This window comes from Somniosus microcephalus, chromosome 9, assembly GCF_052327205.1.
Source record: "Somniosus microcephalus isolate GS21.2 chromosome 9, FLI_Smic_1.0, whole genome shotgun sequence".
In the NCBI taxonomy this organism is placed as follows: domain Eukaryota; kingdom Metazoa; phylum Chordata; class Chondrichthyes; order Squaliformes; family Somniosidae; genus Somniosus; species Somniosus microcephalus.
Window position 1 is genome coordinate 60,054,378 of NC_140995.1, and position 13,008 is coordinate 60,067,385.

General features: G+C 47.4%; 1 pseudogene; it reads right to left on the reverse strand.

Moving 5' to 3' along the window:
* Positions 1-13,008, reverse strand: part of LOC147112407 (sialin-like) — a 69,082-nt pseudogene that overhangs the window by 11,289 nt on the left and 44,785 nt on the right.

A 13,008-nucleotide genomic window follows, 5' to 3' on the forward strand; every position in this document is an offset into this window, starting at 1 on the left:
ATACGGATATACTACAGATCACCTAATAGTGGAAATGAGGTGGAGGAAGAAATATGTAAGCAAATATGTAAAATGAGTAGAGGACGTAGAATAATAATCATGGGAGATTTTAACTATCCCCAAATAAATTGGCAAGAGGAGGCAGCAAAAGGGGTACAAGGAATGGAGTTTTTACAATGTGTGCAGGACCTCTTTCTTACCCAGAGAAAGTCTAATAAGAGAGGGATCTAGTAATGGAAAATGAGCAAGACAGATATGAGAAGCTAGTGATGGGGAAGATCTAGGCAATAGGGATCATAATATAATAATGCTTAAGATAAAAATTGAGAAGGACATAAGTAAGACAAAGACTAAAGTAATAAATTGAAGAAAATAATCTTTTTAAGGGGATGAGAATGAAACTAGGGAAAATAAACTGGAAAATTTTACTGACAAGCAAAGAAATAGAACAGTAGTGGGAAACATTTAAAATGGTGATCAATGGAGTCCAGGCGAAATATTGCCCACTAAAAAGCAAGAACAAAATCAGCATAGGGATATGGCCACTAAGGGATGATGAGATTAGTAATGAGATAAGTGCATTTAAAATAAAAAGAGGGGATATATTAAATAAACTAATCAAACTCAAAGAGGATAAAACCCCTGGTCTGGATGGATTGCATCCACACATTTTAAAATAATCTAGGGAAGAGATAGCAGAGGCATTACTACACATATTTAATAATTCATTAGAAAAAGGTGTAGTGCCAGAGGACTGGCGGATAGCTCATGTAATACCTATATTTAAGAAGGGGAATAAAACATGTCCAGGGAATTATAGACCTGTCAGCTTAACATCGGTGGTAGGAAAAATAATGAAATCCCTACTAAAGGAGAAAATAGAACATCTAGAAACCAAAAACATGGTAATAAATAGTCAGTATGGATTTCAAAAGGGAAAATCTTGCTTTACCAACCTCATTGAATTTTTTGAAGAGCTAACAGAGAGAGTAGACAATGGTAATGCAGTAGATGTAATTTATCTAGATTTTCAAAAGGCCTTCAATAAGGTACCCCATAATAGGCTGATGAACAAGGTCAGAGAATGCGAAGTAGCAGAATGGATAGCTAGCTGGCTTCAAGACAGAAAGCAGAGAGTAGGGGTAAAAGATAGCTATTCACAGTGGCAGAAGGTGGGTAGTGGTGTTCCACAAGGATCAGTGCTGGGACCACTGTTGTTCACAATTTAAATTAACGATTTAGACTTTGGAATCAAAAACACAATTTCTAAATTTGCGGATGACACCAAATTGGGGGAAATAGTTAATACTGAGGAGGACTGCAACAAATTACAGGAGGACATTAATAAACTTGCAGAATGGGCATATAATTGGCAAATGAAGTTCAACACAGATAAATGTGAGGTATTACATTTTGGTAGGAAGAATAGGGAGGTCACTTATTACTTGGAGGGTACGAGTCTAGGTGGGGTAGAGGAACAAAGGGATCTTGGAGTACAAATACACAAATCACTGAAAGTTACGACACAGGTTAGCAAGGCCATAAAAAAAGTAAACCAAGCACTAGGGTTTATTTCTAGAGGTATAGAATTGAAAAGTAGGGAAGTTATGCTAAACCTGTATCGAAACTTGGTTAGGCCACGCTTAGAATACTGTGTGCAGTCCTGGTCGCCATATTATAAAAAGGATATAGAGGCACTGGAGAGGGTGCAGAGAAGATTTACAAGGATGATACCAGAACTGCGAGGGTATAAATATCAGGAAAGGATGAACAGGCTGGGTCTCTTTTCTCTTGAAAAAAGAAGGCTGAGGGGTGACCTAATAGAGATCTTTAAAGTGAAAGGTTTTGATAGAGTGGATACAGAGAGAATAGGGGTGATTTTCATTCAGAAGTCGGGAAGGAGGCGGGACTACAACTTTTGGGGGTTTAGTACCGCCTCCATCGAGATGCGGCCAATCCACGCGATTTTAACTTGATTGACCTTGTAGAGCCCACCCAGCGGGCTCAGCAGGCCAATTGAGGGCCACCCGCAACAGGTGATGTCACAGACTGAAATTTCATCTGTCAAGATGTTTTGACAGATGAAATATCAGCGTTTCACAGCTGTTTGAAGCTGTCAAACACTGACAGTCTTACTTCTAACCTGAGTCCTTCTACACAGACTCAGTTAGAAATCTCTCCAGCACAGAAAGCTGCAGGCTGTCACTTTTGACAGATTGCAGCCATTCTGCTTTCTGTGCTGGTTAGATGATGGACTCCCGAAACCTGGAGGAAGGAAGGCTGAAAAGGTAAGTACAGGTAATTTAAACTTCTTTACACACTTTAGACACACCAAACACACTTACCTTTGCACTCATGCACCCATCACTCACCTGAACACCGACATCTCGACCCCTCCAAGTCCTTCAACCCGACGGCCCGACTCCTCTAACTTGGCGTGGTTTGGAGCCATCGGGAATCCCACACTTCAAGCTTTAAAATAGGGATTAGGCTAAAAACTGCCTGTTAACTACCTGTTAACAGGCAGTTAATTGGCACTAATCCCTTCCCGCCTCGGGTAGACGGATCCCAGTGCGGGGCGGGTACCCGCCTCCTTTGAAACTTACATGAAGGCGGGTTGGGGCGGGATGGTGTCGGGACCCCCGAATTTGGGACTTTAACCCCCCGCACGCCTCCAAACCTGACTCCACGGGTCAATGAAAATCGATCCCAATGTTTCCACTTGTGGGGAAGAGCATAACTAGAGGCCATCAATATAAGATAGTCACCAAGAAATCCAATAGGGAGTTCAGAAGAAACTTCTTTACCCAAAGAGTGGTGAGAATGTGGAACTCGCTACCACAGGGAGTGGTTGATGCAAGAAGTATAGATGCATTTAAGAGGAGGCTAGACAAGCACATGAGGGAGAAGGGAATAGAGGGTTAGATTTAGATGAGGAAAGACAGGTGGAGGATGGAGTGGAGCATAAATGCCGGCATGGACTGTTTGGGCCGAATGGCCTGTTCCTGTGCCGTATATCCTATGTATGTAAATGGTAAACTTACAGGTAATGACAGCGAAATGGCAGAAATATTAAATAATTACTTTGCCTCGGTATTTACCAGGGAAACTAACATGCTGGACATGACATTAGAAGAAGTTGTAATATATTTGGATTTCAGAAAAGCTTCGGTAAGGTACGGCATAGTAGACTCATGACTAAGTTCAGAACATGTGGAGTCAGAGGTCAAGTAGCAAAATGGATAACAAGCTGTCTAGAAAACAGAAAACAGAGAGTAGGTGTTAAAGGTAGTTACTCAGATTGGCAAATGGTGGCAAGTGGTGTTCCACAAGGATTGCTGCTGGTATCACTGTTGTTCACCATTTACATAAACAATTTGGACTCGGGAATCGGAAGTACAATTTCAAAATTTGCGGATGACACCAAATTGGCGGGGGGGGGTGGTATAGTTAATACAGAGGAGGACTGCGGCAAAATACAGAAAGACATTAAAAAACTTACAGAATGGGTGTGTAAGTGTGAAACTTGCAGAATGGGTGGGCAAATGAACTTCAATATAGATAAGTGCGAGGTAATACATTTTTGTAGGAAGAATAAGGAGGCCACATAGTCCTTGGAAAATAAGTGTCCAAATGGGGTAGAGAAACAGAGGGACGTGGGGGTACAGATTCACAGATCACTAAAAGTAGCCATAAGAAAAGTAAATGAAGAACTAGGGTTCATTTCTAGAGGGATAGAATTGATAAGCAGAGAAGTATTATTAAACTTGTATAGAACCTTGGTTAAACCACACTTGCGGGGGGGAAATTGGGTTGTTTTGCACCTCCCGTTTGTTGTGTCCGTGTATAATAAGACACAGACTGCAGGAGAACGGTACAACAGGTGTTTACTAAACGTGGCTCACACTGGAACTGATCTGTACAGATTACTACTCAGTGCTATATACAGGTGTGGTCACTGCCGGTACTGCAGTATACATGAGCTGTAAAAGACAGTTCTCCCCTTAAAAGGTATATACATTACAATTCCTCCCCTTTTAGACTAACAGTACCATAACACTCATTTAACAATTAAATATCAAACTAATTACAATTAACACTTTTAACATGCAACATTAGCTGAAAATAGTCTATTTATATATTCAGTCTTTGGGGAGGCTTCCTGATCCTTTCTGGATAGCACCTTTCCCGAGTGTCTTGCTCTTGGTGCGGAGGCGATTCTGGCCCCCTGTCGTCGGTTGGTTCATCAGCTTCTGATGCTACTGTTTCTGGGGTAGATGCGACCTGTACATCGGGTTCATCACCAGGTACGTATGGGCGAGGCATGGGGTTGACTTGTTCCTGTGACTCTAGGATCTGGTCAGCATGGCGTCTCACTATGCTCTCCCCAACGTCCACTGTGTACATTAGTGGGCCCTGCCATGTGCATATTGTTCCTGGCTGCCATTTTTCTGTTCGGTAGTCGCGGGCCAAGACTGGTTGCCCTACATTGAAGCTCCTTGTTGGCTTCTCATGGATGTGTTGGAATTGCTTACTCTCAACATCTCTTCGTACGTTTGGTCTGAGCAAATCCAGGCGAGATCTTAACCTTCGGTTAAAGAACATCATGGCTGGGGCCTGGTTGGTGACTGCATGTGTCGCATTCCGGTAGGCGAACAGGAAATTGTCCGCCTTGTGCTGCAGCGGAATGTTGTCATTGTACATAGCCTTTATTGCCTTCTTAAAGGTTTGTACGAACCTCTCAGCCAATCCATTTGTGGCTGGATGATATGGGGCGGATGTGTAATGCCTTACCCCATTCTTTTTCAAGAACCTCCAGAACTCTTCGGACACAAACTGTGGTCCGTTGTCGGAGCAAATCTGTTCTGGCAAGCCATTCCTGGCAAAAATGGTCCGTAGGACTGCAATAGTTTTCTCCGTGGTGGTGGAGGACATTTTGATGACCTCAGGCCTGTGAGGGTGCCGGTCAGTTCCTTCAGTAACCCCTAGATGGCACCTTCACTGGTTGGTTTCCTTTTGTTAATGGTTACTTATTTCTCCTGTTTATTACTTAACTGCCTTTTATCTGGTTTATTGGTTTCACCTGTTTTTGCTTGTATTTAAGTTCTGTGGTTTCTTCCCTCTGGGCTCAGTCCTGACAAGGGAGTCAGTCTTGACTAGGTGCTCTGTCTTGACTAGGTGCTCAGTTTTGGACAAGCCGGTTGCCCTGGGGTAGCTTGTCTTGAGCTCAGTCTTGACAAGCCGGTTGCCTCACGGTAGCTTGTCTTGAGTTCCTATCTTGACTAGCCATTTGCCTATGTGGTAGCTTGTCTTGAGCTCCTATGTTTTGTAACTGTTTACCTGTGTGATTCTAGTAAAGTACTGTTATTTAAGACTGCATATCTGCTTCTTGCCTCGTCTGTCTGCACTTGGGTCCAGAACCAGCCTCGCCCGGACAGCACAGCCCCGTGTCTACACGGCCCCGTGACAGCCACCCTGACAAGGCCATTTCGAGTGCGCATCCATGGCTATTAAAAACATTGAGTCCATGAATGGACCATCAAAATCAATATGCACCCGTTGCCATGGAGATGAGGGCCACTCCCATGGGTGTAGAGGGGCCTGTGGTGGTGCATTTTGGACTTTCTGGCATCCTGAGCAGCTCTTGGTCAGGTCCTCGATTTGTTTATCGATTCCCAGCCACCACACTTAAGCCCTGGCTAGGCTTTTCATTTTTACCCCTCGCAGATGACCCTCATGAAGCTCATTGAGCACTCTATCCCTTAACTTGGGTGGAATTACCACTCGGGATCCACACATCAAGGTCCCTCGGCACACTGACAGCTGTTCTCTCCTTGTCGAGAATGCTGACAACAGTGAGTCGCCATGTGCTGGCCATCCCTTCACCGTCAAATCATATACCCGAGACAGTGTCGGGTCATTTCGGGTTTCCTTTTCGATACAAGCGTTAGTTACCGGTAGGTATTCAGCTATAGTCGAATGGAATATTTCGACAGGATCCACTGCTGGTGCTTCCTCCACAGTAGGCAGTGGCAGGCATGATAGCCCATCAGCATTTCCATACTGTTTCGTGCCCTTATATTCAATCTCATAGTGGTGCGCCCCGAGAAAAAGTGACCATCTTTGTAGTCGCTGCGCAGTCATCACCGGAACGCCCTTCTTCGGATTAAAAATGGAGGCAAGAGGCTGGTGATCAGTCAGCAAGGTGAATTTCTGCCCTTGCAGATAGTGATTGAACTTTTTCACTCCCCACACTAGGCTGAGGGCCTCCCTGTCAATCTGGGCGTAGTTACGCTCGGCTGAGGTTAGTGATCATGACGCAAAGGCTATTGGCCTCTCTGAGCCATCCGAGAGTTTGTGCGACAGCACCGCTCCAATGCCGTAGGGTGACGCATCACATGCCAACCGAATTGGTAATGCTGGGTTGTAATGGGCCAATACCTCTTTCGATGTGATTAGTGTTTTGCTCTTCTGGAAAGCTTGTCTACATTCGTTACTCCACTTCCATGGCACCCCAGTTTGCAGTAGGGTGTTCAGTGGGTGTAGTATTGTAGACAAATTTGGCAAGAGCTTATGATAGTAGTTTACCAGCCCGAGGAACGACCTCAGTTGTGACAAATTTTCCGGTGCTGGAGCCTTGACTACTGCCTCAATCTTCTCTGGGGACTTATGTAACCCCTCTTTATCGATAACGTGACCACAATACGTGATCTGTTTTCTAAAAAACTCGCATTTGGGGCGGTTAGCTCGGAGCCCATATTCCTGCAATCTAGTGAGCACCTGCTCCAGGTTGGCAAGGTGATCACTGTCATTTTCGCCCGTGACCAGGATGTCGTCCAAATAACACTGGGTCCCTGGGATCCCTTACAGGACTTGTTCCATTGCTATCTGCCAAATAGCCGGAGCTGATGCTACCCCGAATACCAGCCGGTTGTATTGGTAGAGACATTTATGGGTGTTGATTGTGAGGTATTTTTTTGATGCTTCTTCGACCTCCATTTGCAGATACGCCTGGGCCAGATCAATCTTAGTGAAGCGTTTCCCTCCAGATAGCGAGGCGAAAATATCTTCAATCCGCGGAAGTGGATATTGTACGGTGTGAAGGACCGGGTTCACTGTTACCTTAAAGTCCCCACAGATGCGAACCTTCCTTGGTTCCCCAGGCGTGCTGCTCAACGACTTTTTCATCACAGGGACGATGGGTGTAGCCCACTCGCTCCAGTCTACCTTGGACAGTACACCTGAATGTTCCAGACTCTCCAGCTCTGCTTCGACGGCTGGGCAGATCACATAAGGTACCGGTCTGGCCTTAAAAAATTTTGGGCTTGCGTTTTCTTCAATTTTAATTGTCGCTGTCATGCCTTTTAGTGTACCGAGTCCTTGCTGGAACACTTCTTTCATGTCAGTTAGGATCTTTGACAGTCGCCCAGGTGTGACGTCGTCATCCTTTTTGTCAGCCACAGTCAGTGCCTGTATGGAATGCCAATCCAGTTGTATTTTCCGGATCCATTCACGTCCCAGTAATGGTGGTCCTCCATCTTGCAATACATACAGGTCTAGTTTTGGTGTTTCCTTACCGTTATATATAACGGTCACCCTTATTTTTCCTTTGGGGTAGACTTTTTGCCCCGTGTACGTCTTCAAAATAATTTTTGTGTCTCTCAAGGGTATGTGTGAGAATAGCCGCTCGTAGTCCCGTCGGTTTATGACTGTTAGGGCTGATCCTGTGTCCAATTCCATCTTTACCTGGACTCCTGCTATCTTGAGAGTGACCGAACTGGTTCGGCGATCCTCCGTTTTGATCACATTATGTAGTTCCAGACAACTCAGTTCCCTGCTTTCGGAGTCGTTATCACTCTTTTGTTCGTCTGAACTATTCTCCGTCATCTTATGTACCTTCTTGTACTTTCCTTTGGTAGGTTTCTTATTGCTGGTTTTCTTTCCCGACCTGCAGACTCGTGCTATGTGTCCTACTTTTCCACACTGTCTGCACACTTTGTCTTTGAACCAGCAATCATTCTGGTCGTGTGTTGTTCTGCCGCAGCGATAGCACTTCTCTGTTCCATATGACATTTCGTTTCTGCCATATTCTTGCGGTCTCTGTTGTATCTCTGCAGCGCCCCGTGCTGCTGCTTCATATGATACCACAATGCTGAAAGCCTTTTCCAGTGTAAGGTCCTTTTCAGATAAAAGCCATTTCTGGGTTCCTTCACTTTGAAGCCCACACACAAACTTGTCCCTTAAGGTATCTGCCAGTCCCGCTCCAAACTGGCAGTGTTTCGATAGTTTGCGCAGTTCTGTTAAATAATCAGCATTGCTTTCATCCTTATGCTGGTTCCGTTTGTGAAACTTGAATCTTTCTGCTATCAGCAGCAGTGTGGGGTTTAAATGTTCCTTTAGTATCGTTACTATGTCTTCAAAACTCTTTTCCATTGGCTTTGTTGGGGTTACTAGATTTCGTAATAAACCATACGTCTTTGCACCCATTAAATTTAACAATACCGACGCTTTCTTGTCATCTGACACCTCATTTGCCTTGCAGTATACCTCTATTCGTTCGACATATGTAGTCCAATCTTCGACTTCATTGTCAAATGCGGTGATACTGCCACTCTTCGGCATTTTGGGTGTGGTTTAAAATGGCGTCTCCCAATGACTTAAAATGGCGTCTCCCGTGCTTTCCTTCCTCCCCCGCTGCTGCCAACACCGCTCCCGGTGGTTCTCGTGGCAATGGCGGCGCCCTGTAGGTTTCGTGCGCTTCTCCTGCGCTGCTGCCAATGCCGCTCTCGGCGGTCCTCGTGGCAATGGCGGCGCCTCGCGGGTTTCTGTGCGTCTCTCTCTCCCTCTCTCCGACGCTGCTCAGCCCCTGAACACCGGCTGCGCCCTGTGCGCTCTGCCCTCTCTCTCTCTCCCCCGTCGACGCTGCTCGGCCCTTTGCTGTGCCGCTCGGTCGGGCTCTAGCCCGCCGCTGTCCGGGAAGGGTCTGCGCACTACCTGTTGCCAGCCCGTTTCGCTGGACCACCTCGACTGGAAAGCCAAGCCTGGTTCTCGACAGCCTCCCCTGCAATTCTCGAGTCTCTGCTGGATGACTGGGCGGTTGCCCGTGGTCGACGCCCGAGTCTCTGGCCTTGACCTCCAACCCACTGATCTCCAGGAACGAATCCCCGGGAGGTGATGCAGAGTTGCAGGTAGGTTCGAACTTGCCCTGTCGCCAATGTTGTGTCCGTGTATAATAAGACACAGACTGCAGGAGAACGGTACAACAGGTGTTTACTAAACGTGGCTCACACTGGAACTAATCTGTACAGATTACTACTCAGTGCTATATACAGGTGTGGTCACTGCTGGTACTGCAGTATACATGAGCTGTAAAAGATAGTTCCCCCCTTTAAAGGTATATACATTACACCGTTAGCACCCTAAGAGGGCCCTAATGGGGCGTAAAGCAACTAGCATCCGGGCGTGGCGAGGCGCCACCCACGCCTCCCACGAAATTCAGTGGGAGGTTAATGGTGGCGCTAACTGGTAGCGCCCCGTGGCGCTGCGCTGCCGGGGGTGACATCATTGCTGTGCGCAGCGCCCTGCTCTCGCCCCTGCCACAATCTTGGGGAGCGCCCCCTGACTTACCACCGGCTGCTATGTCCGACGGGGTCAGGGGGGGCCTACCTGTGGCTGGGGAAGCGCAATTTAAAGGCGAGGTGTGGGGTGGCCATTTTTGTTGCTGGCCGCCTGCCAGCACCTGCCTGCGCTCCCGTCCCCGGCCTCCTGAATGGCCCCCCCCCCCCCGCAGAGTGCCGGCTGCGATTCAAGAACCCGCCACTTCTCTTGAGTGCCGGGCTCTTTTGCCGGCACTCCTGATCCCCGGGGGCCCAGCTGGGCTCCGGGTCACGCTGCATAAGGCCCCTCCCCATTAAGAAGGGGAGGAAGTCCTGCAATACCGTGGCGTGACGTGCCACAGCACATGGCGCTGCGGCACATAGTGCTGCGATATTGACTCGCAGCGCCCCAAGAGGAATGCGGGGCGCTTCCAGTAGCGCCCCGCTTCCCTCTTGGGGTGTAGCCACTCAAGTTCCGGTGCGGGGCATTAATTCTTCCAGGGCACTACTTTTAGCGCTCTGGCGAAGTTAGCGCCCCACTCAATTTTTAGCCCTTGAAGTACTGTGAACCGTTCTAGGCTGTGAAATTTGGTACCTTAGTGCTCGTAGATAAGGCTGTTTTTTGAAAAAAAATGCCGGCCGCCTTGCTTCCGCTCACTTCTGGCACGGCCCGTGCTTTTCGCCATCTTGGTAAGGGTGCAACATATGTACGCCGGCAGTATGCAGAGTAGGCAGATCATGACTTCTATCAGTGTGCAAGGCTGATTGACGCACGACTTGCCATTTTGGACATCGCTGCTCCATTCTACACCCTCTCCTAAACATGCACAGCTAAATGTGTATTCAGCTACACAAGGAAGCCCCCACCAGTGCTATTTAAAGGGATACTTCCAACTTGCAGGCAAGTTGATTATTGCTTTTGTACTGGCTCTTGCAGATCTTGTTTCACTAATTCAGCTGAATGCCAACACATGGTGGGGGTATAAGGCGGCATAACAAAAAGCACCAGGGTTCTCACCATTTCAGCAGCCATGCCGACAAGTATGCAGACTGCTGTCGTTGATCAAGGAGGTAAACGCATTGTAGGTGACTAGAATGGCACGCAGCATGTCCTCTGGAGGAAATAATGCCAATTTTAGCAAAGTACACTCAGGAGCATTTGGAGGGTGCACACAGGTGCAAAAACCTGTGGTACAGCCACTATCTGAGAGTACCATGTGAGTCAGAGAGTGCTAGCTGCACTGTTAGAGAGGCTCAAAAATTATAGGTTGAGTGAACTGAACTGAATTGGTACCAAGAACACAAAGCGGGTTATACAAGTGCTGGCCATCCTGAGGCATGGGGCAAATGATCACACCTGCTTGTTGACAATGTTGCCCTTTCACTGACGTGGTCAACCAACTAGGATTCCAGATTTTTTAACTGAACATTCTAGATGTATGTATCGTAAATTACTACTTATACGCCTGAAATTTGGTTCCTTAATGCTGGCATTTAAGGCTGGCGGCATCAAAAAAATTGGTGGCTGCCTTGCGTCCGGCCAATTCTGGCAAGGGCCACAGCAGTTGCCATTTTGGCCAGGTTGGTAGCGCGGCTGCTGCCTGTGTGTAGCGGTAGAATTCAAATGAGTCAGATCCTAACGTCAATCTGCGTGTAATGCTGATTTTACACACGACCTGCCATTTTGGACGTCACCGCATCATTCAATGCCCTCTTCTAAACACGAACAGCTGAACATGCGTTCAGCGGCACAAGGGCTCCCCCCGCCAGCGATATTTAAGGGGATAATCAACAACTTTCAGTTAACTTGCTTTTTGATTTCTATTGGCTCTGTGTAAGTTTGTGGAACAGTTTGGAGCTTTCTAGAGTTATTTAAAGTTGGTTAAGTGCAAGTGGAGAAGGCATTGCTTCTGAATTCCTTGTTTGACTCTCTCTTAGATAAGCATACAGCTTCCCTTTGTGCCTCTCTTGGCATCCTACGAAGGGCCCATCGAGGCACTCGTCAATGCCCCAACTGTCCTATCCTGCAGCAACCCCAACTGTCCCATCCTACTCTCTCGCCGGCCTTCCCGCCCAGCACGCCCACTGGGGGCAAATCTTGCCAATCTCATCCCCATCCAACTCATCCCCCCCAGCGCTTGACCCTGTGGATGCTGGCAGTGGGGCAGCCATCACTGACCCTCTCCACATGTCCCTCCAGAATGTCCGTTCTTTTGCGAACAAGGCCCTTGCCATCCATGGGCTTATTATGGATGATTGTGGCCCTGACGGAAACTTGGTTGAGGGGTGATGACACCTTACCAGTAAAAGACGTCTCCCCGCCTGGCTATACCTTCCACCACTTCACACAGAAACACAGAAACCCCACAGTGCAGATAGAGGCCATTTCGGCCCATCGAGCCTGCACCGACACATATCCCACCCGATCCCCGTAACCCCTACACCAACACATATCCCACCCTATCCCCGTAACCCCACGTATTTAATCCCTCTAACACTAAGGGTCAATTTATCATAGCCAATCATCCGAACCCGCACATCTTTGGACTGTGGGAGGAAACCGGAGCACCCGGAGGAAACCCACGCAAACACGGGGAGAATGTGCAAACTCCACACAGACAGTTACCCGAGGCCGGATTCGAACTCGTGTCCCTGGCGCTGTGAGGCAACAGTGCTAACCACTATGCCACCGTGCTGCCCGCTCAGATCGCTGTGGTGGCGGTGTGACTCTCATCACCAAATCAGGAAGGTTCACCAGACTGATTCCTGGGATGGGGGGATTGTCCTATGAGGACAGATTGAGTTGACTGGGCCTATATTCTCTAGAGTTTAGAAGAATGAGATGTGATATCATTGAAACATACAAAATTCTTACAGGGCTTGACAGGGTAGATGCAGGGAGGATGTTTCCCCTGGCTGGGAAGTCTAGAACCAGGGGTCACAGTCTCAGAATAAGGGGTCGGCCATTTAGGACTGAGATGAGGAGAAATTTCTTCACTCAGAGGGTAGTGAATCTTTGGAATTCTCTACCCCAGAGGGCTGTGGAGGCTCAGTCGTTGAGTATATTCAAGACAGAGATCAATAGCTTTTTGGATATTAAGGGAATCAAGGAGATAGTGCAGCAAAATGGAGATGAGGTAGAAGATCAGCCATGATCTTATTGAATGGCAGAGCAGGCTTGAAGGGCCAAATGGCCTACTCCTGCTCCCATTTCCTATATTCTTATCACACCTTGGTCTGTCACCTACTCCTCCGACATTTCTCCTCCTTTGAGCATCTCATCTTATTTCACCCCTCTCACCTCTCATTTAAAATTCTCATTCTCTACCGCCCACCCAAGTACCATAAAAATTTTATTGCTGAGATATCTTCACTGCTATCCTCCCTCAACTTCTCCACTGAACGACTTCTC